A 25352-nucleotide genomic window follows, 5' to 3' on the forward strand; every position below is an offset into this window, starting at 1 on the left:
CAGCCCTTAGAATCGCAGTGTAACTGCCTGGCTCAGAAGAGCACACTGAGTCAGCCCTTAACCCCAGTGATCAGAAATTGTAAAAACATGTTTTTCAGCAGAAATAAACACGTTTTGGCAACTTTGGTCACCACCATGTAACTTATAGGGCAGGAACAGCACAGTTTTCAAAACGTGTTTTTCAGCCCGAAATAAACGCGTTTTCTCAGCCCTTGGAATCGCACTGTAACTGACTGGTTCAGAAGAGCCCACTGAGTCAGACCTTAACCCCAGTGATCAGAAATTGTCAAAACGTGTTTTTCAGCAGAAATAAACACGTTTTGGCAACTTTGGTCACCACCATGTAAGTTATAGGGCGGGAACAGCACAGTTTTCAAAACGTGTTTTTCAGCCCGAAATAAACGCGTTTTCTCAGCCCTTTGAATCGCAGTGTAACTGCCTGGCTCAGAAGAGCACACTGAGTCAGCCCTTAACCCCAGTGATCAGAAATTGTCAAAACATGTTTTTCAGCAGAAATAAACACGTTTTGGCAACTTTGGTCACCACCATGTAACTTATAGGGCAGGAACAGCACAGTTTTCAAAACGTGTTTTTCAGCCCGAAATAAACGCGTTTTCTCAGCCCTTGGAATCGCACGTAACTGACTGGTTCAGAAGAGCCCACTGAGTCAGAACTTAACCCCAGTGATCAGAAATTGTCAAAACGTGTTTTTCAGCAGAAATAAACACGTTTTGGCAACTTTGGTCACCACCATGTAAGTTATAGGGCAGGAACAGCACAGTTTTCAAAACGTATTTTTCAGCCCGAAATAAACGCGTTTTCTCAGCCCTTAGAATCGCAGTGTAACTGCCTGGCTCAGAAGAGCACACTGAGTCAGCCCTTAACCCCAGTGATCAGAAATTGTCAAAACATGTTTTTCAGCAGAAATAAACACGTTTTGGCAACTTTGGTCACCACCATGTAACTTATAGGGCAGGAACAGCACAGTTTTCAAAACGTGTTTTTCAGCCCGAAATAAACGCGTTTTCTCAGCCCTTAGAATCGCAGTGTAACTGCCTGGCTCAGAAGAGCACACTGAGTCAGCCCTTAACCCCAGTGATCAGAAATTGTCAAAACATGTTTTTCAGCAGAAATAAACACGTTTTGGCAACTTTGGTCACCACCATGTAACTTATAGGGCAGGAACAGCACAGTTTTCAAAACGTGTTTTTCAGCCCGAAATAAACACGTTTTCTCAGCCCTTAGAATTGCAGAGTAACTGCCTGGCTCAGAAGAGCACACTGAGTCAGCCCTTAACCCCAGTGATCAGAAATTGTCAAAACATGTTTTTCAGCAGAAATAAACACGTTTTGGCAACTTTGGTCACCACCATGTAAGTTATAGGGCAGGAACAGCACAGTTTTCAAAACGTGTTTTTCAGCCCGAAATAAACGCGTTTTCACAGCCCTTGGAATCGCAGTGTAACTGCCTGGCTCAGAAGAGCCCACTGAGTCAGCCCTTAACCCCAGTGATCAGAAATTGTCAAAACATGTTTTTCAGCAGAAATAAACACGTTTTGGCAACTTTGGTCACCACCATGTAACTTATAGGGCAGGAACAGCACAGTTTTCAAAACGTGTTTTTCAGCCCGAAATAAACGCGTTTTCTCAGCCCTTAGAATCGCAGTGTAACTGCCTGGCTCAGAAGAGCACACTGAGTCAGCCCTTAACCCCAGTGATCAGAAAATGTAAAAACATGTTTTTCAGCAGAAATAAACACGTTTTGGCAACTTTGGTCACCACCATGTAACTTATAGGGCAGGAACAGCACAGTTTTCAAAACGTGTTTTTCAGCCCGAAATAAACGCGTTTTCTCAGCCCTTGGAATCGCACTGTAACTGACTGGTTCAGAAGAGCCCACTGAGTCAGACCTTAACCCCAGTGATCAGAAATTGTCAAAACGTGTTTTTCAGCAGAAATAAACACGTTTTGGCAACTTTGGTCACCACCATGTAAGTTATAGGGCAGGAACAGCACAGTTTTCAAAACGTGTTTTTCAGCCCGAAATAAACGCGTTTTCTCAGCCCTTGGAATCGCAGTGTAACTGCCTGGCTCAGAAGAGCACACTGAGTCAGCCCTTAACCCCAGTGATCAGAAATTGTCAAAACATGTTTTTCAGCAGAAATAAACACGTTTTGGCAACTTTGGTCACCACCATGTAACTTATAGGGCAGGAACAGCACAGTTTTCAAAACGTGTTTTTCAGCCCGAAATAAACACGTTTTCTCAGCCCTTAGAATTGCAGAGTAACTGCCTGGCTCAGAAGAGCACACTGAGTCAGCCCTTAACCCCAGTGATCAGAAATTGTCAAAACATGTTTTTCAGCAGAAATAAACACGTTTTGGCAACTTTGGTCACCACCATGTAAGTTATAGGGCAGGAACAGCACAGTTTTCAAAACTTGTTTTTCAGCCCGAAATAAACGCGTTTTCACAGCCCTTGGAATCGCAGTGTAACTGCCTGGCTCAGAAGAGCCCACTGAGTCAGCCCTTAACCCCAGTGATCAGAAATTGTCAAAACATGTTTTTCAGCAGAAATAAACACGTTTTGGCAACTTTGGTCACCACCATGTAACTTATAGGGCAGGAACAGCACAGTTTTCAAAACGTGTTTTTCAGCCCGAAATAAACGCGTTTTCTCAGCCCTTAGAATCGCAGTGTAACTGCCTGGCTCAGAAGAGCACACTGAGTCAGCCCTTAACCCCAGTGATCAGAAATTGTAAAAACATGTTTTTCAGCAGAAATAAACACGTTTTGGCAACTTTGGTCACCACCATGTAACTTATAGGGCAGGAACAGCACAGTTTTCAAAACGTGTTTTTCAGCCCGAAATAAACGCGTTTTCTCAGCCCTTGGAATCGCACTGTAACTGACTGGTTCAGAAGAGCCCACTGAGTCAGACCTTAACCCCAGTGATCAGAAATTGTCAAAACGTGTTTTTCAGCAGAAATAAACACGTTTTGGCAACTTTGGTCACCACCATGTAAGTTATAGGGCAGGAACAGCACAGTTTTCAAAACGTGTTTTTCAGCCCGAAATAAACGCGTTTTCTCAGCCCTTTGAATCGCAGTGTAACTGCCTGGCTCAGAAGAGCACACTGAGTCAGCCCTTAACCCCAGTGATCAGAAATTGTCAAAACATGTTTTTCAGCAGAAATAAACACGTTTTGGCAACTTTGGTCACCACCATGTAACTTATAGGGCAGGAACAGCACAGTTTTCAAAACGTGTTTTTCAGCCCGAAATAAACGCGTTTTCTCAGCCCTTGGAATCGCACGTAACTGACTGGTTCAGAAGAGCCCACTGAGTCAGAACTTAACCCCAGTGATCAGAAATTGTCAAAACGTGTTTTTCAGCAGAAATAAACACGTTTTGGCAACTTTGGTCACCACCATGTAAGTTATAGGGCAGGAACAGCACAGTTTTCAAAACGTATTTTTCAGCCCGAAATAAACGCGTTTTCTCAGCCCTTAGAATCGCTGTGTAACTGCCTGGCTCAGAAGAGCACACTGAGTCAGCCCTTAACCCCAGTGATCAGAAATTGTCAAAACATGTTTTTCAGCAGAAATAAACACGTTTTGGCAACTTTGGTCACCACCATGTAACTTATAGGGCAGGAACAGCACAGTTTTCAAAACGTGTTTTTCAGCCCGAAATAAACGCGTTTTCTCAGCCCTTAGAATCGCAGTGTAACTGCCTGGCTCAGAAGAGCACACTGAGTCAGCCCTTAACCCCAGTGATCAGAAATTGTCAAAACATGTTTTTCAGCAGAAATAAACACGTTTTGGCAACTTTGGTCACCACCATGTAACTTATAGGGCAGGAACAGCACAGTTTTCAAAACGTGTTTTTCAGCCCGAAATAAACACGTTTTCTCAGCCCTTAGAATTGCAGAGTAACTGCCTGGCTCAGAAGAGCACACTGAGTCAGCCCTTAACCCCAGTGATCAGAAATTGTCAAAACATGTTTTTCAGCAGAAATAAACACGTTTTGGCAACTTTGGTCACCACCATGTAAGTTATAGGGCAGGAACAGCACAGTTTTCAAAACGTGTTTTTCAGCCCGAAATAAACGCGTTTTCACAGCCCTTGGAATCGCAGTGTAACTGCCTGGCTCAGAAGAGCCCACTGAGTCAGCCCTTAACCCCAGTGATCAGAAATTGTCAAAACATGTTTTTCAGCAGAAATAAACACGTTTTGGCAACTTTGGTCACCACCATGTAACTTATAGGGCAGGAACAGCACAGTTTTCAAAACGTGTTTTTCAGCCCGAAATAAACGCGTTTTCTCAGCCCTTAGAATCGCAGTGTAACTGCCTGGCTCAGAAGAGCACACTGAGTCAGCCCTTAACCCCAGTGATCAGAAAATGTAAAAACATGTTTTTCAGCAGAAATAAACACGTTTTGGCAACTTTGGTCACCACCATGTAACTTATAGGGCAGGAACAGCACAGTTTTCAAAACGTGTTTTTCAGCCCGAAATAAACGCGTTTTCTCAGCCCTTGGAATCGCACTGTAACTGACTGGTTCAGAAGAGCCCACTGAGTCAGACCTTAACCCCAGTGATCAGAAATTGTCAAAACGTGTTTTTCAGCAGAAATAAACACGTTTTGGCAACTTTGGTCACCACCATGTAAGTTATAGGGCAGGAACAGCACAGTTTTCAAAACGTGTTTTTCAGCCCGAAATAAACGCGTTTTCTCAGCCCTTAGAATCGCAGTGTAACTGCCTGGCTCAGAAGAGCACACTGAGTCAGCCCTTAACCCCAGTGATCAGAAATTGTCAAAACATGTTTTTCAGCAGAAATAAACACGTTTTGGCAACTTTGGTCACCACCATGTAACTTATAGGGCAGGAACAGCACAGTTTTCAAAACGTGTTTTTCAGCCCGAAATAAACACGTTTTCTCAGCCCTTAGAATTGCAGAGTAACTGCCTGGCTCAGAAGAGCACACTGAGTCAGCCCTTAACCCCAGTGATCAGAAATTGTCAAAACATGTTTTTCAGCAGAAATAAACACGTTTTGGCAACTTTGGTCACCACCATGTAACTTATAGGGCAGGAACAGCACAGTTTTCAAAACGTGTTTTTCAGCCCGAAATAAACGCGTTTTCACAGCCCTTGGAATCGCAGTGTAACTGCCTGGCTCAGAAGAGCCCACTGAGTCAGCCCTTAACCCCAGTGATCAGAAATTGTCAAAACATGTTTTTCAGCAGAAATAAACACGTTTTGGCAACTTTGGTCACCACCATGTAACTTATAGGGCAGGAACAGCACAGTTTTCAAAACATGTTTTTCAGTCTGAAATAAACGCGTTTTCTCAGCCCTTAGAATCGCAGTGTAACTGCCTGGCTCAGAAGAGCACACTGAGTCAGCCCTTAACCCCAGTGATCAGAAATTGTAAAAACATGTTTTTCAGCAGAAATAAACACGTTTTGGCAACTTTGGTCACCACCATGTAACTTATAGGGCAGGAACAGCACAGTTTTCAAAACGTGTTTTTCAGCCCGAAATAAACGCGTTTTCTCAGCCCTTGGAATCGCACTGTAACTGACTGGTTCAGAAGAGCCCACTGAGTCAGACCTTAACCCCAGTGATCAGAAATTGTCAAAACGTGTTTTTCAGCAGAAATAAACACGTTTTGGCAACTTTGGTCACCACCATGTAAGTTATAGGGCGGGAACAGCACAGTTTTCAAAACGTGTTTTTCAGCCCGAAATAAACGCGTTTTCTCAGCCCTTTGAATCGCAGTGTAACTGCCTGGCTCAGAAGAGCACACTGAGTCAGCCCTTAACCCCAGTGATCAGAAATTGTCAAAACATGTTTTTCAGCAGAAATAAACACGTTTTGGCAACTTTGGTCACCACCATGTAACTTATAGGGCAGGAACAGCACAGTTTTCAAAACGTGTTTTTCAGCCCGAAATAAACGCGTTTTCTCAGCCCTTGGAATCGCACGTAACTGACTGGTTCAGAAGAGCCCACTGAGTCAGAACTTAACCCCAGTGATCAGAAATTGTCAAAACGTGTTTTTCAGCAGAAATAAACACGTTTTGGCAACTTTGGTCACCACCATGTAAGTTATAGGGCAGGAACAGCACAGTTTTCAAAACGTATTTTTCAGCCCGAAATAAACGCGTTTTCTCAGCCCTTAGAATCGCAGTGTAACTGCCTGGCTCAGAAGAGCACACTGAGTCAGCCCTTAACCCCAGTGATCAGAAATTGTCAAAACATGTTTTTCAGCAGAAATAAACACGTTTTGGCAACTTTGGTCACCACCATGTAACTTATAGGGCAGGAACAGCACAGTTTTCAAAACGTGTTTTTCAGCCCGAAATAAACGCGTTTTCTCAGCCCTTAGAATCGCAGTGTAACTGCCTGGCTCAGAAGAGCACACTGAGTCAGCCCTTAACCCCAGTGATCAGAAATTGTCAAAACATGTTTTTCAGCAGAAATAAACACGTTTTGGCAACTTTGGTCACCACCATGTAACTTATAGGGCAGGAACAGCACAGTTTTCAAAACGTGTTTTTCAGCCCGAAATAAACACGTTTTCTCAGCCCTTAGAATTGCAGAGTAACTGCCTGGCTCAGAAGAGCACACTGAGTCAGCCCTTAACCCCAGTGATCAGAAATTGTCAAAACATGTTTTTCAGCAGAAATAAACACGTTTTGGCAACTTTGGTCACCACCATGTAAGTTATAGGGCAGGAACAGCACAGTTTTCAAAACGTGTTTTTCAGCCCGAAATAAACGCGTTTTCACAGCCCTTGGAATCGCAGTGTAACTGCCTGGCTCAGAAGAGCACACTGAGTCAGCCCTTAACCCCAGTGATCAGAAATTGTAAAAACATGTTTTTCAGCAGAAATAAACACGTTTTGGCAACTTTGGTCACCACCATGTAACTTATAGGGCAGGAACAGCACAGTTTTCAAAACGTGTTTTTCAGCCCGAAATAAACGCGTTTTCTCAGCCCTTGGAATCGCACTGTAACTGACTGGTTCAGAAGAGCCCACTGAGTCAGCCCTTAACCCCAGTGATCAGAAATTGTCAAAACATGTTTTTCAGCAGAAATAAACACGTTTTGGCAACTTTGGTCACCACCATGTAACTTATAGGGCAGGAACAGCACAGTTTTCAAAACGTGTTTTTCAGCCCGAAATAAACGCGTTTTCTCAGCCCTTAGAATCGCAGTGTAACTGCCTGGCTCAGAAGAGCACACTGAGTCAGCCCTTAACCCCAGTGATCAGAAATTGTCAAAACATGTTTTTCAGCAGAAATAAACACGTTTTGGCAACTTTGGTCACCACCATGTAACTTATAGGGCAGGAACAGCACAGTTTTCAAAACGTGTTTTTCAGCCCGAAATAAACACGTTTTCTCAGCCCTTAGAATTGCAGAGTAACTGCCTGGCTCAGAAGAGCACACTGAGTCAGCCCTTAACCCCAGTGATCAGAAATTGTCAAAACATGTTTTTCAGCAGAAATAAACACGTTTTGGCAACTTTGGTCACCACCATGTAAGTTATAGGGCAGGAACAGCACAGTTTTCAAAACGTGTTTTTCAGCCCGAAATAAACGCGTTTTCACAGCCCTTGGAATCGCAGTGTAACTGCCTGGCTCAGAAGAGCCCACTGAGTCAGCCCTTAACCCCAGTGATCAGAAATTGTCAAAACATGTTTTTCAGCAGAAATAAACACGTTTTGGCAACTTTGGTCACCACCATGTAACTTATAGGGCAGGAACAGCACAGTTTTCAAAACGTGTTTTTCAGCCCGAAATAAACGCGTTTTCTCAGCCCTTGGAATCGCACTTTAACTGACTGGTTCAGAAGAGCCCACTGAGTCAGACCTTAACCCCAGTGATCAGAAATTGTCAAAACGTGTTTTTCAGCAGAAATAAACACGTTTTGGCAACTTTGGTCACCACCATGTAACTTATAGGGCAGGAACAGCACAGTTTTCAAAACGTGTTTTTCAGCCCGAAATAAACGCGTTTTCTCAGCCCTTCGAATCGCACTGTAACTGACTGGCTCAGAAGAGCCCACTGAGTCAGACCTTAACCCCAGTGATCAGAAATTGTCAAAACATGTTTTTCAGCAGAAATAAACACGTTTTGGCAACTTTGGTCACCACCATGTAACTTATAGGGCAGGAACAGCACAGTTTTCAAAACGTGTTTTTCATCCCGAAATAAACGCGTTTTCTCAGCCCTTAGAATCGCAGTGTAACTGCCTGGCTCAGAAGAGCACACTGAGTCAGCCCTTAACCCCAGTGATCAGAAATTGTCAAAACATGTTTTTCAGCAGAAATAAACACGTTTTGGCAACTTTGGTCACCACCATGTAAGTTATAGGGCAGGAACAGCACAGTTTTCAAAACGTGTTTTTCAGCCCGAAATAAACGCGTTTTCTCAGCCCTTGGAATCGCAGTGTAACTGCCTGGCTCAGAAGAGCCCACTGAGTCAGCCCTTAACCCCAGTGATCAGAAATTGTCAAAACATGTTTTTCAGCAGAAATAAACACGTTTTGGCAACTTTGGTCACCACCATGTAACTTATAGGGCAGGAACAGCACAGTTTTCAAAACGTGTTTTTCAGCCCGAAATAAACGCGTTTTCTCAGCCCTTGGAATCGCACGTAACTGACTGGTTCAGAAGAGCCCACTGAGTCAGAACTTAACCCCAGTGATCAGAAATTGTCAAAACGTGTTTTTCAGCAGAAATAAACACGTTTTGGCAACTTTGGTCACCACCATGTAAGTTATAGGGCAGGAACAGCACAGTTTTCAAAACGTATTTTTCAGCCCGAAATAAACGCGTTTTCTCAGCCCTTAGAATCGCAGTGTAACTGCCTGGCTCAGAAGAGCACACTGAGTCAGCCCTTAACCCCAGTGATCAGAAATTGTCAAAACATGTTTTTCAGCAGAAATAAACACGTTTTGGCAACTTTGGTCACCACCATGTAACTTATAGGGCAGGAACAGCACAGTTTTCAAAACGTGTTTTTCAGCCCGAAATAAACGCGTTTTCTCAGCCCTTAGAATCGCAGTGTAACTGCCTGGCTCAGAAGAGCACACTGAGTCAGCCCTTAACCCCAGTGATCAGAAATTGTCAAAACATGTTTTTCAGCAGAAATAAACACGTTTTGGCAACTTTGGTCACCACCATGTAACTTATAGGGCAGGAACAGCACAGTTTTCAAAACGTGTTTTTCAGCCCGAAATAAACACGTTTTCTCAGCCCTTAGAATTGCAGAGTAACTGCCTGGCTCAGAAGAGCACACTGAGTCAGCCCTTAACCCCAGTGATCAGAAATTGTCAAAACATGTTTTTCAGCAGAAATAAACACGTTTTGGCAACTTTGGTCACCACCATGTAAGTTATAGGGCAGGAACAGCACAGTTTTCAAAACGTGTTTTTCAGCCCGAAATAAACGCGTTTTCACAGCCCTTGGAATCGCAGTGTAACTGCCTGGCTCAGAAGAGCACACTGAGTCAGCCCTTAACCCCAGTGATCAGAAATTGTAAAAACATGTTTTTCAGCAGAAATAAACACGTTTTGGCAACTTTGGTCACCACCATGTAACTTATAGGGCAGGAACAGCACAGTTTTCAAAACGTGTTTTTCAGCCCGAAATAAACGCGTTTTCTCAGCCCTTGGAATCGCACTGTAACTGACTGGTTCAGAAGAGCCCACTGAGTCAGCCCTTAACCCCAGTGATCAGAAATTGTCAAAACATGTTTTTCAGCAGAAATAAACACGTTTTGGCAACTTTGGTCACCACCATGTAACTTATAGGGCAGGAACAGCACAGTTTTCAAAACGTGTTTTTCAGCCCGAAATAAACGCGTTTTCTCAGCCCTTAGAATCGCAGTGTAACTGCCTGGCTCAGAAGAGCACACTGAGTCAGCCCTTAACCCCAGTGATCAGAAATTGTCAAAACATGTTTTTCAGCAGAAATAAACACGTTTTGGCAACTTTGGTCACCACCATGTAACTTATAGGGCAGGAACAGCACAGTTTTCAAAACGTGTTTTTCAGCCCGAAATAAACACGTTTTCTCAGCCCTTAGAATTGCAGAGTAACTGCCTGGCTCAGAAGAGCACACTGAGTCAGCCCTTAACCCCAGTGATCAGAAATTGTCAAAACATGTTTTTCAGCAGAAATAAACACGTTTTGGCAACTTTGGTCACCACCATGTAAGTTATAGGGCAGGAACAGCACAGTTTTCAAAACGTGTTTTTCAGCCCGAAATAAACGCGTTTTCACAGCCCTTGGAATCGCAGTGTAACTGCCTGGCTCAGAAGAGCCCACTGAGTCAGCCCTTAACCCCAGTGATCAGAAATTGTCAAAACATGTTTTTCAGCAGAAATAAACACGTTTTGGCAACTTTGGTCACCACCATGTAACTTATAGGGCAGGAACAGCACAGTTTTCAAAACGTGTTTTTCAGCCCGAAATAAACGCGTTTTCTCAGCCCTTGGAATCGCACTTTAACTGACTGGTTCAGAAGAGCCCACTGAGTCAGACCTTAACCCCAGTGATCAGAAATTGTCAAAACGTGTTTTTCAGCAGAAATAAACACGTTTTGGCAACTTTGGTCACCACCATGTAACTTATAGGGCAGGAACAGCACAGTTTTCAAAACGTGTTTTTCAGCCCGAAATAAACGCGTTTTCTCAGCCCTTCGAATCGCACTGTAACTGACTGGCTCAGAAGAGCCCACTGAGTCAGACCTTAACCCCAGTGATCAGAAATTGTCAAAACATGTTTTTCAGCAGAAATAAACACGTTTTGGCAACTTTGGTCACCACCATGTAACTTATAGGGCAGGAACAGCACAGTTTTCAAAACGTGTTTTTCATCCCGAAATAAACGCGTTTTCTCAGCCCTTAGAATCGCAGTGTAACTGCCTGGCTCAGAAGAGCACACTGAGTCAGCCCTTAACCCCAGTGATCAGAAATTGTCAAAACATGTTTTTCAGCAGAAATAAACACGTTTTGGCAACTTTGGTCACCACCATGTAAGTTATAGGGCAGGAACAGCACAGTTTTCAAAACGTGTTTTTCAGCCCGAAATAAACGCGTTTTCTCAGCCCTTGGAATCGCAGTGTAACTGCCTGGCTCAGAAGAGCCCACTGAGTCAGCCCTTAACCCCAGTGATCAGAAATTGTCAAAACATGTTTTTCAGCAGAAATAAACACGTTTTGGCAACTTTGGTCACCACCATGTAACTTATAGGGCAGGAACAGCACAGTTTTCAAAACGTGTTTTTCAGCCCGAAATAAACGCGTTTTCTCAGCCCTTAGAATCGCAGTGTAACTGCCTGGCTCAGAAGAGCATACTGAGTCAGCCCTTAACCCCAGTGATCAGAAATTGTAAAAACATGTTTTTCAGCAGAAATAAACACGTTTTGGCAACTTTGGTCACCACCATGTAACTTATAGGGCAGGAACAGCACAGTTTTCAAAACGTGTTTTTCAGCCCGAAATAAACGCGTTTTCTCAGCCCTTGGAATCGCACTGTAACTGACTGGTTCAGAAGAGCCCACTGAGTCAGACCTTAACCCCAGTGATCAGAAATTGTCAAAACGTGTTTTTCAGGAGAAATAAACACGTTTTGGCAACTTTGGTCACCACCATGTAAATTATAGGGCAGGAACAGCACAGTTTTCAAAACGTGTTTTTCAGCCCGAAATAAACGCGTTTTCTCAGCCCTTGGAATCGCAGTGTAACTGCCTGGCTCAGAAGAGCACACTGAGTCAGCCCTTAACCCCAGTGATCAGAAATTGTCAAAACATGTTTTTCAGCAGAAATAAACACGTTTTGGCAACTTTGGTCACCACCATGTAACTTATAGGGCAGGAACAGCACAGTTTTCAAAACGTGTTTTTCAGCCCGAAATAAACACGTTTTCTCAGCCCTTGGAATCGCACTGTAACTGACTGGCTCAGAAGAGCCCACTGAGTCAGCCCTTAACCCCAGTGATCAGAAATTGTCAAAACATGTTTTTCAGCAGAAATAAACACGTTTTGGCAACTTTGGTCACCACCATGTAACTTATAGGGCAGGAACAGCACAGTTTTCAAAACGTGTTTTTCAGCCCGAAATAAACGCGTTTTCTCAGCCCTTAGAATCGCAGTGTAACTGCCTGGCTCAGAAGAGCACACTGAGTCAGCCCTTAACCCCAGTGATCAGAAATTGTAAAAACATGTTTTTCAGCAGAAATAAACACGTTTTGGCAACTTTGGTCACCACCATGTAACTTATAGGGCAGGAACAGCACAGTTTTCAAAACGTGTTTTTCAGCCCGAAATAAACGCGTTTTCTCAGCCCTTGGAATCGCACTGTAACTGACTGGTTCAGAAGAGCCCACTGAGTCAGACCTTAACCCCAGTGATCAGAAATTGTCAAAACGTGTTTTTCAGCAGAAATAAACACGTTTTGGCAACTTTGGTCACCACCATGTAAGTTATAGGGCAGGAACAGCACAGTTTTCAAAACGTGTTTTTCAGCCCGAAATAAACGCGTTTTCTCAGCCCTTGGAATCGCACGTAACTGACTGGTTCAGAAGAGCCCACTGAGTCACAACTTAACCCCAGTGATCAGAAATTGTCAAAACGTGTTTTTCAGCAGAAATAAACACGTTTTGGCAACTTTGGTCACCACCATGTAAGTTATAGGGCAGGAACAGCACAGTTTTCAAAACGTATTTTTCAGCCCGAAATAAACGCGTTTTCTCAGCCCTTAGAATCGCAGTGTAACTGCCTGGCTCAGAAGAGCACACTGAGTCAGCCCTTAACCCCAGTGATCAGAAATTGTCAAAACATGTTTTTCAGCAGAAATAAACACGTTTTGGCAACTTTGGTCACCACCATGTAACTTATAGGGCAGGAACAGCACAGTTTTCAAAACGTGTTTTTCAGCCCGAAATAAACGCGTTTTCTCAGCCCTTAGAATCGCAGTGTAACTGCCTGGCTCAGAAGAGCACACTGAGTCAGCCCTTAACCCCAGTGATCAGAAATTGTCAAAACATGTTTTTCAGCAGAAATAAACACGTTTTGGCAACTTTGGTCACCACCATGTAACTTATAGGGCAGGAACAGCACAGTTTTCAAAACGTGTTTTTCAGCCCGAAATAAACACGTTTTCTCAGCCCTTAGAATTGCAGAGTAACTGCCTGGCTCAGAAGAGCACACTGAGTCAGCCCTTAACCCCAGTGATCAGAAATTGTCAAAACATGTTTTTCAGCAGAAATAAACACGTTTTGGCAACTTTGGTCACCACCATGTAAGTTATAGGGCAGGAACAGCACAGTTTTCAAAACGTGTTTTTCAGCCCGAAATAAACGCGTTTTCACAGCCCTTGGAATCGCAGTGTAACTGCCTGGCTCAGAAGAGCCCACTGAGTCAGCCCTTAACCCCAGTGATCAGAAATTGTCAAAACATGTTTTTCAGCAGAAATAAACACGTTTTGGCAACTTTGGTCACCACCATGTAACTTATAGGGCAGGAACAGCACAGTTTTCAAAACGTGTTTTTCAGCCCGAAATAAACGCGTTTTCTCAGCCCTTAGAATCGCAGTGTAACTGCCTGGCTCAGAAGAGCACACTGAGTCAGCCCTTAACCCCAGTGATCAGAAAATGTAAAAACATGTTTTTCAGCAGAAATAAACACGTTTTGGCAACTTTGGTCACCACCATGTAACTTATAGGGCAGGAACAGCACAGTTTTCAAAACGTGTTTTTCAGCCCGAAATAAACGCGTTTTCTCAGCCCTTGGAATCGCACTGTAACTGACTGGTTCAGAAGAGCCCACTGAGTCAGACCTTAACCCCAGTGATCAGAAATTGTCAAAACGTGTTTTTCAGCAGAAATAAACACGTTTTGGCAACTTTGGTCACCACCATGTAAGTTATAGGGCAGGAACAGCACAGTTTTCAAAACGTGTTTTTCAGCCCGAAATAAACGCGTTTTCTCAGCCCTTGGAATCGCAGTGTAACTGCCTGGCTCAGAAGAGCACACTGAGTCAGCCCTTAACCCCAGTGATCAGAAATTGTCAAAACATGTTTTTCAGCAGAAATAAACACGTTTTGGCAACTTTGGTCACCACCATGTAACTTATAGGGCAGGAACAGCACAGTTTTCAAAACGTGTTTTTCAGCCCGAAATAAACACGTTTTCTCAGCCCTTAGAATTGCAGAGTAACTGCCTGGCTCAGAAGAGCACACTGAGTCAGCCCTTAACCCCAGTGATCAGAAATTGTCAAAACATGTTTTTCAGCAGAAATAAACACGTTTTGGCAACTTTGGTCACCACCATGTAAGTTATAGGGCAGGAACAGCACAGTTTTCAAAACTTGTTTTTCAGCCCGAAATAAACGCGTTTTCACAGCCCTTGGAATCGCAGTGTAACTGCCTGGCTCAGAAGAGCCCACTGAGTCAGCCCTTAACCCCAGTGATCAGAAATTGTCAAAACATGTTTTTCAGCAGAAATAAACACGTTTTGGCAACTTTGGTCACCACCATGTAACTTATAGGGCAGGAACAGCACAGTTTTCAAAACGTGTTTTTCAGCCCGAAATAAACGCGTTTTCTCAGCCCTTAGAATCGCAGTGTAACTGCCTGGCTCAGAAGAGCACACTGAGTCAGCCCTTAACCCCAGTGATCAGAAATTGTAAAAACATGTTTTTCAGCAGAAATAAACACGTTTTGGCAACTTTGGTCACCACCATGTAACTTATAGGGCAGGAACAGCACAGTTTTCAAAACGTGTTTTTCAGCCCGAAATAAACGCGTTTTCTCAGCCCTTGGAATCGCACTGTAACTGACTGGTTCAGAAGAGCCCACTGAGTCAGACCTTAACCCCAGTGATCAGAAATTGTCAAAACGTGTTTTTCAGCAGAAATAAACACGTTTTGGCAACTTTGGTCACCACCATGTAAGTTATAGGGCAGGAACAGCACAGTTTTCAAAACGTGTTTTTCAGCCCGAAATAAACGCGTTTTCTCAGCCCTTTGAATCGCAGTGTAACTGCCTGGCTCAGAAGAGCACACTGAGTCAGCCCTTAACCCCAGTGATCAGAAATTGTCAAAACATGTTTTTCAGCAGAAATAAACACGTTTTGGCAACTTTGGTCACCACCATGTAACTTATAGGGCAGGAACAGCACAGTTTTCAAAACGTGTTTTTCAGCCCGAAATAAACGCGTTTTCTCAGCCCTTGGAATCGCACGTAACTGACTGGTTCAGAAGAGCCCACTGAGTCAGAACTTAACCCCAGTGATCAGAAATTGTCAAAACGTGTTTTTCAGCAGAAATAAACACGTTTTGGCAACTTTGGTCACCACCATGTAAGTTATAGGGCAGGAACAGCACAGTTTTCAAAACGTATTTTTCAGCCCGAAATAAACGCGTTTTCTCAGCCCTTAGAATCGCTGTGTAACTGCCTGGCTCAGAAGAGCACACTGAGTCAGCCCTTAACCCCAGTGATCAGAAATTGTAAAAACATGTTTTTCAGCAGAAATAAACACGTTTTGGCAACTTTGGTCACCACCATGTAACTTATAGGGCAGGAACAGCACAGTTTTCAAAACGTGTTTTTCAGCCCGAAATAAACGCGTTTTCTCAGCCCTTAGAATCGCAGTGTAACTGCCTGGCTCAGAAGAGCACACTGAGTCAGCCCTTAACCCCAGTGATCAGAAATTGTCAAAACATGTTTTTCAGCAGAAATAAACACGTTTTGGCAACTTTGGTCACCACCATGTAACTTATAGGGCAGGAACAGCACAGTTTTCAAAACGTGTTTTTCAGCCCGAAATAAACACGTTTTCTCAGCCCTTAGAATTGCAGAGTAACTGCCTGGCTCAGAAGAGCACACTGAGTCAGCCCTTAACCCCAGTGATCAGAAATTGTCAAAACATGTTTTTCAGCAGAAATAAACACGTTTTGGCAACTTTGGTCACCACCATGTAAGTTATAGGGCAGGAACAGCACAGTTTTCAAAACGTGTTTTTCAGCCCGAAATAAACGCGTTTTCACAGCCCTTGGAATCGCAGTGTAACTGCCTGGCTCAGAAGAGCCCACTGAGTCAGCCCTTAACCCCAGTGATCAGAAATTGTCAAAACATGTTTTTCAGCAGAAATAAACACGTTTTGGCAACTTTGGTCACCACCATGTAACTTATAGGGCAGGAACAGCACAGTTTTCAAAACGTGTTTTTCAGCCCGAAATAAACGCGTTTTCTCAGCCCTTAGAATCGCAGTGTAACTGCCTGGCTCAGAAGAGCACACTGAGTCAGCCCTTAACCCCAGTGATCAGAAAATGTAAAAACATGTTTTTCAGCAGAAATAAACACGTTTTGGCAACTTTGGTCACCACCATGTAACTTATAGGGCAGGAACAGCACAGTTTTCAAAACGTGTTTTTCAGCCCGAAATAAACGCGTTTTCTCAGCCCTTGGAATCGCACTGTAACTGACTGGTTCAGAAGAGCCCACTGAGTCAGACCTTAACCCCAGTGATCAGAAATTGTCAAAACGTGTTTTTCAGCAGAAATAAACACGTTTTGGCAACTTTGGTCACCACCATGTAAGTTATAGGGCAGGAACAGCACAGTTTTCAAAACGTGTTTTTCAGCCCGAAATAAACGCGTTTTCTCAGCCCTTAGAATCGCAGTGTAACTGCCTGGCTCAGAAGAGCACACTGAGTCAGCCCTTAACCCCAGTGATCAGAAATTGTCAAAACATGTTTTTCAGCAGAAATAAACACGTTTTGGCAACTTTGGTCACCACCATGTAACTTATAGGGCAGGAACAGCACAGTTTTCAAAACGTGTTTTTCAGCCCGAAATAAACACGTTTTCTCAGCCCTTAGAATTGCAGAGTAACTGCCTGGCTCAGAAGAGCACACTGAGTCAGCCCTTAACCCCAGTGATCAGAAATTGTCAAAACATGTTTTTCAGCAGAAATAAACACGTTTTGGCAACTTTGGTCACCACCATGTAACTTATAGGGCAGGAACAGCACAGTTTTCAAAACGTGTTTTTCAGCCCGAAATAAACGCGTTTTCACAGCCCTTGGAATCGCAGTGTAACTGCCTGGCTCAGAAGAGCCCACTGAGTCAGCCCTTAACCCCAGTGATCAGAAATTGTCAAAACATGTTTTTCAGCAGAAATAAACACGTTTTGGCAACTTTGGTCACCACCATGTAACTTATAGGGCAGGAACAGCACAGTTTTCAAAACATGTTTTTCAGCCTGAAATAAACGCGTTTTCTCAGCCCTTAGAATCGCAGTGTAACTGCCTGGCTCAGAAGAGCACACTGAGTCAGCCCTTAACCCCAGTGATCAGAAATTGTAAAAACATGTTTTTCAGCAGAAATAAACACGTTTTGGCAACTTTGGTCACCACCATGTAACTTATAGGGCAGGAACAGCACAGTTTTCAAAACGTGTTTTTCAGCCCGAAATAAACGCGTTTTCTCAGCCCTTGGAATCGCACTGTAACTGACTGGTTCAGAAGAGCCCACTGAGTCAGACCTTAACCCCAGTGATCAGAAATTGTCAAAACGTGTTTTTCAGCAGAAATAAACACGTTTTGGCAACTTTGGTCACCACCATGTAAGTTATAGGGCGGGAACAGCACAGTTTTCAAAACGTGTTTTTCAGCCCGAAATAAACGCGTTTTCTCAGCCCTTTGAATCGCAGTGTAACTGCCTGGCTCAGAAGAGCACACTGAGTCAGCCCTTAACCCCAGTGATCAGAAATTGTCAAAACATGTTTTTCAGCAGAAATAAACACGTTTTGGCAACTTTGGTCACCACCATGTAACTTATAGGGCAGGAACAGCACAGTTTTCAAAACGTGTTTTTCAGCCCGAAATAAACGCGTTTTCTCAGCCCTTGGAATCGCACGTAACTGACTGGTTCAGAAGAGCCCACTGAGTCAGAACTTAACCCCAGTGATCAGAAATTGTCAAAACGTGTTTTTCAGCAGAAATAAACACGTTTTGGCAACTTTGGTCACCACCATGTAAGTTATAGGGCAGGAACAGCACAGTTTTCAAAACGTATTTTTCAGCCCGAAATAAACGCGTTTTCTCAGCCCTTAGAATCGCAGTGTAACTGCCTGGCTCAGAAGAGCACACTGAGTCAGCCCTTAACCCCAGTGATCAGAAATTGTCAAAACATGTTTTTCAGCAGAAATAAACACGTTTTGGCAACTTTGGTCACCACCATGTAACTTATAGGGCAGGAACAGCACAGTTTTCAAAACGTGTTTTTCAGCCCGAAATAAACGCGTTTTCTCAGCCCTTAGAATCGCAGTGTAACTGCCTGGCTCAGAAGAGCACACTGAGTCAGCCCTTAACCCCAGTGATCAGAAATTGTCAAAACATGTTTTTCAGCAGAAATAAACACGTTTTGGCAACTTTGGTCACCACCATGTAACTTATAGGGCAGGAACAGCACAGTTTTCAAAACGTGTTTTTCAGCCCGAAATAAACGCGTTTTCACAGCCCTTGGAATCGCAGTGTAACTGCCTGGCTCAGAAGAGCACACTGAGTCAGCCCTTAACCCCAGTGATCAGAAATTGTAAAAACATGTTTTTCAGCAGAAATAAACACGTTTTGGCAACTTTGGTCACCACCATGTAACTTATAGGGCAGGAACAGCACAGTTTTCAAAACGTGTTTTTCAGCCCGAAATAAACGCGTTTTCTCAGCCCTTGGAATCGCACTGTAACTGACTGGTTCAGAAGAGCCCACTGAGTCAGCCCTTAACCCCAGTGATCAGAAATTGTCAAAACATGTTTTTCAGCAGAAATAAACACGTTTTGGCAACTTTGGTCACCACCATGTAACTTATAGGGCAGGAACAGCACAGTTTTCAAAACGTGTTTTTCAGCCCGAAATAAACGCGTTTTCTCAGCCCTTAGAATCGCAGTGTAACTGCCTGGCTCAGAAGAGCACACTGAGTCAGCCCTTAACCCCAGTGATCAGAAATTGTCAAAACATGTTTTTCAGCAGAAATAAACACGTTTTGGCAACTTTGGTCACCACCATGTAACTTATAGGGCAGGAACAGCACAGTTTTCAAAACGTGTTTTTCAGCCCGAAATAAACACGTTTTCTCAGCCCTTAGAATTGCAGAGTAACTGCCTGGCTCAGAAGAGCACACTGAGTCAGCCCTTAACCCCAGTGATCAGAAATTGTCAAAACATGTTTTTCAGCAGAAATAAACACGTTTTGGCAACTTTGGTCACCACCATGTAACTTATAGGGCAGGAACAGCACAGTTTTCAAAACGTGTTTTTCAGCCCGAAATAAACGCGTTTTCACAGCCCTTGGAATCGCAGTGTAACTGCCTGGCTCAGAAGAGCCCACTGAGTCAGCCCTTAACCCCAGTGATCAGAAATTGTCAAAACATGTTTTTCAGCAGAAATAAACACGTTTTGGCAACTTTGGTCACCACCATGTAACTTATAGGGCAGGAACAGCACAGTTTTCAAAACGTGTTTTTCAGCCCGAAATAAACGCGTTTTCTCAGCCCTTGGAATCGCACTTTAACTGACTGGTTCAGAAGAGCCCACTGAGTCAGACCTTAACCCCAGTGATCAGAAATTGTCAAAACGTGTTTTTCAGCAGAAATAAACACGTTTTGGCAACTTTGGTCACCACCATGTAACTTATAGGGCAGGAACAGCACAGTTTTCAAAACGTGTTTTTCAGCCCGAAATAAACGCGTTTTCTCAGCCCTTCGAATCGCACTGTAACTGACTGGCTCAGAAGAGCCCACTGAGTCAGACCTTAACCCCAGTGATCAGAAATTGTCAAAACATGTTTTTCAGCAGAAATAAACACGTTTTGGCAACTTTGGTCACCACCATGTAACTTATAGGGCAGGAACAGCACAGTTTTCAAAACGTGTTTTTCATCCCGAAATAAACGCGTTTTCTCAGCCCTTAGAATCGCAGTGTAACTGCCTGGCTCAGAAGAGCACACTGAGTCAGCCCTTAACCCCAGTGATCAGAAATTGTCAAAACATGTTTTTCAGCAGAAATAAACACGTTTTGGCAACTTTGGTCACCACCATGTAAGTTATAGGGCAGGAACAGCACAGTTTTCAAAACGTGTTTTTCAGCCCGAAATAAACGCGTTTTCTCAGCCCTTGGAATCGCAGTGTAACTGCCTGGCTCAGAAGAGCCCACTGAGTCAGCCCTTAACCCCAGTGATCAGAAATTGTCAAAACATGTTTTTCAGCAGAAATAAACACGTTTTGGCAACTTTGGTCACCACCATGTAACTTATAGGGCAGGAACAGCACAGTTTTCAAAACGTGTTTTTCAGCCCGAAATAAACGCGTTTTCTCAGCCCTTAGAATCGCAGTGTAACTGCCTGGCTCAGAAGAGCATACTGAGTCAGCCCTTAACCCCAGTGATCAGAAATTGTAAAAACATGTTTTTCAGCAGAAATAAACACGTTTTGGCAACTTTGGTCACCACCATGTAACTTATAGGGCAGGAACAGCACAGTTTTCAAAACGTGTTTTTCAGCCCGAAATAAACGCGTTTTCTCAGCCCTTGGAATCGCACTGTAACTGACTGGTTCAGAAGAGCCCACTGAGTCAGACCTTAACCCCAGTGATCAGAAATTGTCAAAACGTGTTTTTCAGGAGAAATAAACACGTTTTGGCAACTTTGGTCACCACCATGTAAATTATAGGGCAGGAACAGCACAGTTTTCAAAACGTGTTTTTCAGCCCGAAATAAACGCGTTTTCTCAGCCCTTGGAATCGCAGTGTAACTGCCTGGCTCAGAAGAGCACACTGAGTCAGCCCTTAACCCCAGTGATCAGAAATTGTCAAAACATGTTTTTCAGCAGAAATAAACACGTTTTGGCAACTTTGGTCACCACCATGTAACTTATAGGGCAGGAACAGCACAGTTTTCAAAACGTGTTTTTCAGCCCGAAATAAACACGTTTTCTCAGCCCTTGGAATCGCACTGTAACTGACTGGCTCAGAAGAGCCCACTGAGTCAGCCCTTAACCCCAGTGATCAGAAATTGTCAAAACATGTTTTTCAGCAGAAATAAACACGTTTTGGCAACTTTGGTCACCACCATGTAACTTATAGGGCAGGAACAGCACAGTTTTCAAAACGTGTTTTTCAGCCCGAAATAAACGCGTTTTCTCAGCCCTTAGAATCGCAGTGTAACTGCCTGGCTCAGAAGAGCACACTGAGTCAGCCCTTAACCCCAGTGATCAGAAATTGTAAAAACATGTTTTTCAGCAGAAATAAACACGTTTTGGCAACTTTGGTCACCACCATGTAACTTATAGGGCAGGAACAGCACAGTTTTCAAAACGTGTTTTTCAGCCCGAAATAAACGCGTTTTCTCAGCCCTTGGAATCGCACTGTAACTGACTGGTTCAGAAGAGCCCACTGAGTCAGACCTTAACCCCAGTGATCAGAAATTGTCAAAACATGTTTTTCAGCAGAAATAAACACGTTTTGGCAACTTTGGTCACCACCATGTAACCTATAGGGCAAGAACAGCACAGTTTTCAAAACGTGTTTTTCAGCCCGAAATAAACACGTTTTCTCAGCCCTTAGAATTGCAGAGTAACTGCCTGGCTCAGAAGAGCACACTGAGTCAGCCCTTAACCCCAGTGATCAGAAATTGTCAAAACATGTTTTTCAGCAGAAATAAACACGTTTTGGCAACTTTGGTCACCACCATGTAAGTTATAGGGCAGGAACAGCACAGTTTTCAAAACGTGTTTTTCAGCCCGAAATAAACGCGTTTTCACAGCCCTTGGAATCGCAGTGTAACTGCCTGGCTCAGAAGAGCACACTGAGTCAGCCCTTAACCCCAGTGATCAGAAATTGTAAAAACATGTTTTTCAGCAGAAATAAACACGTTTTGGCAACTTTGGTCACCACCATGTAACTTATAGGGCAGGAACAGCACAGTTTTCAAAACGTGTTTTTCAGCCCGAAATAAACGCGTTTTCTCAGCCCTTGGAATCGCACTGTAACTGACTGGTTCAGAAGAGCCCACTGAGTCAGCCCTTAACCCCAGTGATCAGAAATTGTCAAAACATGTTTTTCAGCAGAAATAAACACGTTTTGGCAACTTTGGTCACCACCATGTAACTTATAGGGCAGGAACAGCACAGTTTTCAAAACGTGTTTTTCAGCCCGAAATAAACGCGTTTTCTCAGCCCTTAGAATCGCAGTGTAACTGCCTGGCTCAGAAGAGCACACTGAGTCAGCCCTTAACCCCAGTGATCAGAAATTGTCAAAACATGTTTTTCAGCAGAAATAAACACGTTTTGGCAACTTTGGTCACCACCATGTAACTTATAGGGCAGGAACAGCACAGTTTTCAAAACGTGTTTTTCAGCCCGAAATAAACACGTTTTCTCAGCCCTTAGAATTGCAGAGTAACTGCCTGGCTCAGAAGAGCACACTGAGTCAGCCCTTAACCCCAGTGATCAGAAATTGTCAAAACATGTTTTTCAGCAGAAATAAACACGTTTTGGCAACTTTGGTCACCACCATGTAAGTTATAGGGCAGGAACAGCACAGTTTTCAAAACGTGTTTTTCAGCCCGAAATAAACGCGTTTTCACAGCCCTTGGAATCGCAGTGTAACTGCCTGGCTCAGAAGAGCCCACTGAGTCAGCCCTTAACCCCAGTGATCAGAAATTGTCAAAACATGTTTTTCAGCAGAAATAAACACGTTTTGGCAACTTTGGTCACCACCATGTAACTTATAGGGCAGGAACAGCACAGTTTTCAAAACGTGTTTTTCAGCCCGAAATAAACGCGTTTTCTCAGCCCTTGGAATCGCACTTTAACTGACTGGTTCAGAAGAGCCCACTGAGTCAGACCTTAACCCCAGTGATCAGAAATTGTCAAAACGTGTTTTTCAGCAGAAATAAACACGTTTTGGCAACTTTGGTCACCACCATGTAACTTATAGGGCAGGAACAGCACAGTTTTCAAAACGTGTTTTTCAGCCCGAAATAAACGCGTTTTCTCAGCCCTTCGAATCGCACTGTAACTGACTGGCTCAGAAGAGCCCACTGAGTCAGACCTTAACCCCAGTGATCAGAAATTGTCAAAACATGTTTTTCAGCAGAAATAAACACGTTTTGGCAACTTTGGTCACCACCATGTAACTTATAGGGCAGGAACAGCACAGTTTTCAAAACGTGTTTTTCATCCCGAAATAAACGCGTTTTCTCAGCCCTTAGAATCGCAGTGTAACTGCCTGGCTCAGAAGAGCACACTGAGTCAGCCCTTAACCCCAGTGATCAGAAATTGTCAAAACATGTTTTTCAGCAGAAATAAACACGTTTTGGCAACTTTGGTCACCACCATGTAAGTTATAGGGCAGGAACAGCACAGTTTTCAAAACGTGTTTTTCAGCCCGAAATAAACGCGTTTTCTCAGCCCTTGGAATCGCAGTGTAACTGCCTGGCTCAGAAGAGCCCACTGAGTCAGCCCTTAACCCCAGTGATCAGAAATTGTCAAAACATGTTTTTCAGCAGAAATAAACACGTTTTGGCAACTTTGGTCACCACCATGTAACTTATAGGGCAGGAACAGCACAGTTTTCAAAACGTGTTTTTCAGCCCGAAATAAACGCGTTTTCTCAGCCCTTAGAATCGCAGTGTAACTGCCTGGCTCAGAAGAGCATACTGAGTCAGCCCTTAACCCCAGTGATCAGAAATTGTAAAAACATGTTTTTCAGCAGAAATAAACACGTTTTGGCAACTTTGGTCACCACCATGTAACTTATAGGGCAGGAACAGCACAGTTTTCAAAACGTGTTTTTCAGCCCGAAATAAACGCGTTTTCTCAGCCCTTGGAATCGCACTGTAACTGACTGGTTCAGAAGAGCCCACTGAGTCAGACCTTAACCCCAGTGATCAGAAATTGTCAAAACGTGTTTTTCAGGAGAAATAAACACGTTTTGGCAACTTTGGTCACCACCATGTAAATTATAGGGCAGGAACAGCACAGTTTTCAAAACGTGTTTTTCAGCCCGAAATAAACGCGTTTTCTCAGCCCTTGGAATCGCAGTGTAACTGCCTGGCTCAGAAGAGCACACTGAGTCAGCCCTTAACCCCAGTGATCAGAAATTGTCAAAACATGTTTTTCAGCAGAAATAAACACGTTTTGGCAACTTTGGTCACCACCATGTAACTTATAGGGCAGGAACAGCACAGTTTTCAAAACGTGTTTTTCAGCCCGAAATAAACACGTTTTCTCAGCCCTTGGAATCGCACTGTAACTGACTGGCTCAGAAGAGCCCACTGAGTCAGCCCTTAACCCCAGTGATCAGAAATTGTCAAAACATGTTTTTCAGCAGAAATAAACACGTTTTGGCAACTTTGGTCACCACCATGTAACTTATAGGGCAGGAACAGCACAGTTTTCAAAACGTGTTTTTCAGCCCGAAATAAACGCGTTTTCTCAGCCCTTAGAATCGCAGTGTAACTGCCTGGCTCAGAAGAGCACACTGAGTCAGCCCTTAACCCCAGTGATCAGAAATTGTAAAAACATGTTTTTCAGCAGAAATAAACACGTTTTGGCAACTTTGGTCACCACCATGTAACTTATAGGGCAGGAACAGCACAGTTTTCAAAACGTGTTTTTCAGCCCGAAATAAACGCGTTTTCTCAGCCCTTGGAATCGCACTGTAACTGACTGGTTCAGAAGAGCCCACTGAGTCAGACCTTAACCCCAGTGATCAGAAATTGTCAAAACATGTTTTTCAGCAGAAATAAACACGTTTTGGCAACTTTGGTCACCACCATGTAACCTATAGGGCAGGAACAGCACAGTTTTCAAAACGTGTTTTTCAGCCCGAAATAAACGCGTTTTCTCAGCCCTTGGAATCGCACTGTAACTGACTGGTTCAGAAGAGCCCACTGAGTCAGACCTTAACCCCAGTGATCAGAAATTGTCAAAACGTGTTTTTCAGCAGAAATAAACACGTTTTGGCAACTTTGGTCACCACCATGTAAGTTATAGGGCAGGAACAGCACAGTTTTCAAAACGTGTTTTTCAGCCCGAAATAAACGCGTTTTCTCAGCCCTTGGAATCGCAGTGTAACTGCCTGGCTCAGAAGAGCCCACTGAGTCAGCCCTTAACCCCAGTGATCAGAAATTGTCAAAACATGTTTTTCAGCAGAAATAAACACGTTTTGGCAACTTTGGTCACCACCATGTAACTTATAGGGCAGGAACAGCACAGTTTTCAAAACGTGTTTTTCAGCCCGAAATAAACGCGTTTTCTCAGCCCTTAGAATCGCAGTGT

The sequence above is a fragment of the Atractosteus spatula genome, chromosome 15 (genome assembly GCF_055471065.1).
Source record: "Atractosteus spatula isolate fAtrSpa1 chromosome 15, fAtrSpa1.hap1, whole genome shotgun sequence".
Taxonomy (NCBI): Eukaryota; Metazoa; Chordata; class Actinopteri; order Semionotiformes; family Lepisosteidae; genus Atractosteus; species Atractosteus spatula.